The following is a 7093-nucleotide window of genomic DNA, read 5'->3' on the forward strand; positions in this document are numbered from 1 at the left end:
CATTGTTTCCTCCAGTTGTTATGGATACCACCCGAAGGGGCTTTGGATGCTTCTAGTATAGGCTTCCTCTGTCTTTCGGTCCTTCCCTTGGAAATCCACAGTGGGGTCCATCTGGCTCTTAGTGTTCAGACAACATGGCATTCTCGTGGTCTCCTACCCCAGGTTGGCACCAGTTCCCTTCGGTGATAGGGAAGGTGACACTGCAGTGACCTAAACACCGTGGCTGCCTCTAGAAGCGGCCTCTTGGACTTGGGACTTGAACCTTGTCAGGAACAAGGCAATTAACTGAGTTCCCTGTAGGTTGGCTGGACAAGTGAAGTGAAACAGAAAACTGAGGCAATTTTCTGAGACAGTCAGGCTAGAAATAAATAAAGATAAGCAGCCTGGCTTCAATCTTCTGGATCTTTCAGTGAAAGAATTTTAGCCCAAATGATCAGAATGGCCTCTACTTCACACTGCGTGTGTGGACACGGCCTCGGGCAGTCCGTCCTACCACTCCACCTCCCCTCCCCATCCCCACCCAGACACCTCTACCCTGCAGGCACTTTCATGAGAGTGATTGACCAAAGAAGCGCTTCCTGGTTCCCCCATATTCTTTTATAGTCCATGTAGGGGAGACAATCATTCCTACTTCTTTTTCTTTTCTGAGCCATGCCTGTACTTGGTCACAGCTGGAAGCTATAACAAGCAGGGTGGAAGAAGTCAGTCCTACTCACAGCTGATGGGTGAAACTGCACATTAATTACTCATGGAGATGCTCAAGGTTGCTAAGGAACCAGGTAACGTTTGTGGATGAGCTAAGTGCAGGTGGGCTGTCCTCAGCGAGGCCCAATTCCTCCCGGATCTGGGCGGTCCAGAGGGTGGGGTCAGGGGCAGGGAAAATGGCGGTGGGGAATTTTGTTTCCTTGGCAGCCCATCTGCTGAGTTCATGAACAAGCCCTCTTCTGGCCTTCCTGCCATCCTGGCCTTGTGGGTGGTCTCTCACACATCCAGCTACACAGCACAGCCCACCCCCTGCTTATGGCCTCTGCCAGAGTACTAATTAGGAACCCTGTCTCCTTGGAAGACTAAACAGCTAGGACTTTATAATTAAAGACTTCATTAGTTTCCTAGTGCAAATTTCCATGGCTAATGGAACTGAGGCCTGCATTATTTATGGCACCAGAAGGCGTACCGTCGATCTTAGCCATCCTCTTACAGCCAGGGGCCCACCACACCCCGTCTCCCCCAGGAGTCTGTCAGCAGAAGAGGAGGTAGTCAGTGTCAGAGTTAACAAGAGAGACCCCCAGAGTCTCCATACCGGTTTGCATGAATTCATAATTCGGCCAAAACTGGCTGGCAAATGTAACAAGTCTAACACCCATTTATCATTAATTGTCTTCTCTTCTGAGCTCATCCCATAAGTAAAAGGGGCATTCCAGCAGACGACGCTGGACTTTCTCCATGGCTTGTCTTTCAAGATTGCCACTAGGGAGTATTTTAGAAGCTCTTCGGGCCAGAGGAATGGAGACCCTTAGAGAAAAGGGGTGAGTGATGTGCTGAGAGCTGCCAAGGGAACCTGGCAGAATATGACAGTGAGATCAGAAACATTTTTCCTAGAAAGAGTCATTTTGTAGCCTAGTTTGAGGAAAAGCTTTCTTTCCTAATTCCTATTGCATGAGAGAATTAACAATACTGCAACAGCTAGTATTTGAGAACTACCCTGTGTTAGGGAATATTCTAAGCACCTTAAATGCACCATCTCTTTTACACCTTGTGCAGTGGCTCTCCACTGAAATCTGTTCTTCCCTCATCACTGGCAAGAGTTGTAGCTGGAACATGGCTGTTCAGCCTGAGACTACATTTCCCAACCTCCCTTGAGACAAGTGTGGTCACATGTCTACACCTTCACCAGTGGATCCTGAGCAAGAGTGTGCCACACTCAACTGGAGCTGCCTCCTCCGTGCTCTTTCCCCCTTTCCTGTTGGCTAAGTTGGTGTAAAATGTAATGGTCTTAAAACCCATGAGTTGGGCTTCCCTGGTGGCGCAGTGGTTGAGAGTCTGCCTGCCAATGCAGGGCACACGGGTTCGAGCCCTGGTCTGGGAAGATCCCACATGCCACAGAGCAGCTAGGCCCGTGAGCCACAACTACTGAGCCTGCGCGTCTGGAGCCTGTGCTCTGCAACAAGAGAGGCCGTGATAGTGAGAGGCCCGTGCACCGCGATGAAGAGTGGCCCCCGCTTGCCGCAACTGGAGAAAGCCCTCGCACAGAGACGAAGACCCAACACAGACAAAAATAAATAAATAAATAAAGTAAACAATGCGTTAAAAAAAAAATACATTAAAAAAAAAATTAAAACCCATGAGTTGCTATCAGACCTGGTGCTTAAGCCACCCGCCAACACAAGCACCTGTCCTGGATGGTTTCATAGAAGAGAAATAAACCACTTATTCCTTAGCTCACCACATTGTAAGGATCTTTGTTAGAAAGCTTATATTAGAAAGCCTAGTATACTTTGCAATGACCCTCCAAGGCTTTTTTCTTTTTTTTTAATTAACTCCATTTTACTGATAATACTACAGCTCAAAGAAGTTAGTTTGTCTAAAGTCTTACTGTTGATAATTAGCAACATTGGGATACAAACCCAGGTTTTCTGACAATCTCTAATGAAAGAGGTCAGAACAGTGGTTCCTTTGGGTAGAGTGGATTGGCTGGGAGGGTCACAAGGGAGACTCCCCACCCCCCCTTTTTTTGTAGGAGAAAGGTGCTTGGATTAGTAATTAACATTCAGACAATGTTTTATCATCATACAAAACACTTTCACACTATCAGCTCATTTAAGCCTGGCAAATACCTTGTACAGATGAAGAGACCGAGGTCTGGACAAGTTATATATCTTGAACACAGAATCGGCTCTACACTTCCAACACAGGTCTTCACTCTAAATCCTGAACCCAATCCATTATATGCATGCTGAAGCAACTCTCTCAGGTGTAAATTACAAAAACCAACTCCTACCAGCCTAAGCAACAAGCACACACCTCTCCCCACCGTACACACCCCTCTATATGTCCGTTTACATGAGTGGGGTGGGCTGGGGGGTGGTAGGGAGTAGAACTGGCCAAAGTAGCATGACTGTCATCAGATTTCTTGTTCTCTTACTCTGTCAGTAGTTTTCCTCAACATGGCTGGAGGAAAATGGGGCCAAAAACAGTTCGAACTTACAGCTTCCAAGTTTAGCAACCCCATAGGAAAAATTGAGTTCTTACCTACTGTTTTAATATAATGTATAAGGAAAATCACTGATTGGCCCAGCTTGGGTATGTTGCCTTTTCCATGGACCAATCCCTGAAGCCAGGGGGATGGGGCAATACACTGTGACTCGCAGTCCCACAAGAACCACATGGAATGGGTAGCGGGACAGGAACAACTGTCTGTAGGAAGTGGAGGAAGGTGGATACTGATGTCAGAATTGGGAAGGGATGTTGGACAGACAAAAACAGATCTGTTATACATGCCTGCATTATAGAAAGGATTCAGCAGAAAACTGGCAACAGTATCCCTTGGTTTGGAAAACACCATGTGTGTATATATATAATTATATATGTATAACTGTCTCCTGGTCTTACTATAGACATCCTGTTGCACAGTGCGGTCCAAAAAGTTGCACTCCATAATGTGCCTATCCATTCAAAACCCTCTCTAGAACTTCTTAGCAGTTCCCTTTTAATTACAGTCCCCAGCATATGTGCATATAGTCCTGTCCCAGGGAGACTGAAATTCCCGATTTAAGGTGAGACAGAGTGAAGTAATTGCACACAGGTGTGGGAATCCGTATGGGGATAGGGAGGGAAGGATTGCATGTACCCTTAGTTTTCTGTCTCCAGGGTTTGTTTCTCATTACTCTCTGAGGAGCAAAGTTCATTTTCACCACAGTCCCTCAGCGTGATGGGAAGACTTTAACAAAAAGTCAGACCTGCTCTTCCGTCTGCTCCTCAGGTGTGCAGAGGTTTTTGACTGCTTTCAGCCAAGCAACTTGCTTACCCTATGGGACCAACTTTGGGGACACAGACACGAACGTCACAGTGTACTGAGCCAAGAACGCAAACAGTCAGAGCTGCCTGGTGGGGACCGTCACCTCTCTCCTCTGGCATGTGACCTTTCTAGCAACTTGTGATCCGTTTCTAAGACTCCAGACATGTCTGTTCCATGCTTTGCATTAAGTAGTGGCTTTTAAACTTTTAAAGAAAATTAAACCCATGGTAAAACATACATTTTACATTGAAGTAGTACACACACACACACAATATAACCAAAAATACTTCTTGAAAAATGACTAATATTTACCCCTACCATCGTGTTGCACTCTGGTATATTCTATTCAATTTTATTTCATTTTTAAAAAAATTGCTGAGTATATTGATTTCATGACAGGTCACAACCTACAGTTTGGAGAGTATACAGTCCAACCGTTCCATGCACTGCCCAAGTGCGTCATCAGCTAAAACCATGAACACCTTCTCATCAGATGCTTCCAGAGCCCTTTGTTTCAGGACTCTGGCCCAGGAGATCATGAACTGTGCTAGATTAAGTAGGCGGGTTCTCGGTCTCAGACATCATCTTCCTACTCTTTCATGACGTGACTCATGGAAGGGAGGGGAAGGGACACTTTCTCAGCTGCATAAATTCCTTCCCCAATATGTCAGCACAGGTGGTCACCCAGCCTCTGCTCCCCATCTCCAGTAGCTCACTGCCTGCTGCTTTAGCTGAGTTATTAAAGAGATCTTTGACATTTCTAATAAAAATGACCTTGCTGCCATGTGCATTCCTCCATCTGGTCCTGCCCTTTGAAGCCAGGTGAGTTCAATCTCTTTTCCACACTGTATTTTAAACCTTTTGAAGACAACACCCATTACTGTCCTGAATTCCCCCATCACCAACTCCTTCTATCTCTAAGGGACAGGGTTCCCAGGTCCCTTGCCATCATCCTGTCTGCTGTTTTTGGACACCCACTTGTTTGCCAACATTCTTCTGAAAGTGCGGCTTCCAGAACAAGGAATTGAGTACTTGGTGAATATAGATGTGTGTGTGTGTGTGTGTGTGTGTGTGTGTGTGTGTAAAATCCTATTTTAAGAAATCAGGTGATGTGTCAGAGCCCTTGATTCCAAGATTGTAAACTCTTGTCCTACCTGCATGACATTGGGCCAGCCCTTCTCCTTTTCGGTTGATTTCTTCATTGTTTAAAAAAAGAAAAAAGGCTGTATTGTTTAATGGGTACAGAGTTTCAGTTTGGGATGATGAACAAATTCTGTAAATGAGTAATGGCGATGGTTGCACAACATTTTGAATGTACTTAATGTGACCGAATTGTGCACTTAAAAATGGTCAAAATGATAACTTTTATGTCATGTATATTTTACCAAGGTTAAAAAAAAGAGAGAGGGTTAGATAAGATGATCTCTAAGAATCCTTTGAACATTTCTAAAGCTTTTGCCATCTGACCCCACAATACTTTGACTTAAAGGCCTGAAGGGCCAGGCTCAGATCTGAGCCTTCCATGGAAAGTGGTGGCAAGATGCTGACGGAGATTCTCAGTCCAGAATGAGGGAGGCTGGCATTCAGCACCCCCGTGCACAACCCCTCACGTGCATTGTCCTGGAACTGAGTGGTCTAGTGAAGCCTAAACACCAAACACATCCCCGAGAAATCAGAACAGTGATTCCGGCTAGAATCCCTGGGCTCAGAGTCCCTGGAGGGCATTAAATACAAGCAAATGCTCCTCTGACAGCCTGACCTCTGAGTTATCTTGGAGGGCCAACTCAGAGAAGACCCAGAGGCCCAGCCCTGAGAAATTCCTTCCCTGCTCCCTGTCTTTGGTTTTTAAAATCCTTTCTCCTGCTGTCTATTCTAGGGCGGTGGTGGGTTTAGAGAGCTGTTGGCATGCAGGTGGGAAAGCTATCCAGTTGGGCTTTAATTCTTTTTCCCTAGTTGTGGGAAGCAGCCTCCTCTCTTCTATTTAAAAGGTGGAGGGAAGGGGAAAACAACAGAAACCCCAAACAAGCTGAATCTGAGGCCTGAACAGACAGCCTCACATGGGCCGGCAAAGGGCAGTCATACTGTTGTGTGACCCGAGCACCCTTGCCTTGGTGCTCTTGACTGGATCAGCACCCTCAGGCTGCCTCCCTGGGGCTGCACTGGGATTTCCAGACCCCCCAAGAAGTAGCACCCAGGTCTGACGGCCAAGTCCCTCCCCTCCACTGCCCCCCTTGACCCCCGTGACAATGTGAAAGGCTCTGCACCTCAGTCAAGAGATATTTAGGGTCTTTGAAGTGAAAAAGGAGGGCCTAGAGTATTTGGCTTTTCAATGATTTTCTTCTTCTTTTTACAAACTCTGGGAGAATGCCCAGGAAGCTGAAAACTACATCAAGATCCTGATTTAGGGAGTGTTGTCATATTTCATCTATTCAACAAATAGCTGGAAGCAACTCCACAGGGACACTAAGAGGCAAGATGAGATGATGTTCATTCAGTGTGGATCTGGTACCCTTCTTGTGATGCAGAGCTGAGGAGACTCCAGCACTCACCAAGGTCGACAAAGAGCCCAAGGAAGGAGTTAAGACTGAGAACGAAGATGACATTAACTTGAAGGTGGCTGGTTCTGTGGTGCAGTTTAAGATTAAGAGGCATTTTTATACCACCCAATGGAAGCCTGTTGTAAACAACAGGGTTTGTCAGTGAGGCAGACCAGATTCTGATATCATGGGCAGCCAATCAATGAAACCGACACACCTGCACAAGTGGAAATGGAGGATGTAGATACAATTAATGTGTTCCAGCCGTGTCTACCAAAAAGGAATCTGGTACCTTACTCCAGAACTCGGTTCCTACAGACCACGAGTACATTCACGATTAGAAAACCACAATCTGGGGTTTCCCTGGTGGCGCAGTGATTAAGAATCTGCCTGCCAATGCAGGGGACACGGGTTTGATCCCTGGTCCGGGAAGATCCCACATGCCGTGGAGCAACTAAGCCTGTGCGCCACAACTACTGAGCCTGTGCTCTAGAGCCCACGAGCCACAACTATTGAGCCTGTGTGCGGTAGCTAGAAGCCA

This window comes from Balaenoptera musculus, chromosome 3 (assembly GCF_009873245.2).
Source record: "Balaenoptera musculus isolate JJ_BM4_2016_0621 chromosome 3, mBalMus1.pri.v3, whole genome shotgun sequence".
Taxonomy (NCBI): Eukaryota; Metazoa; Chordata; class Mammalia; order Artiodactyla; family Balaenopteridae; genus Balaenoptera; species Balaenoptera musculus.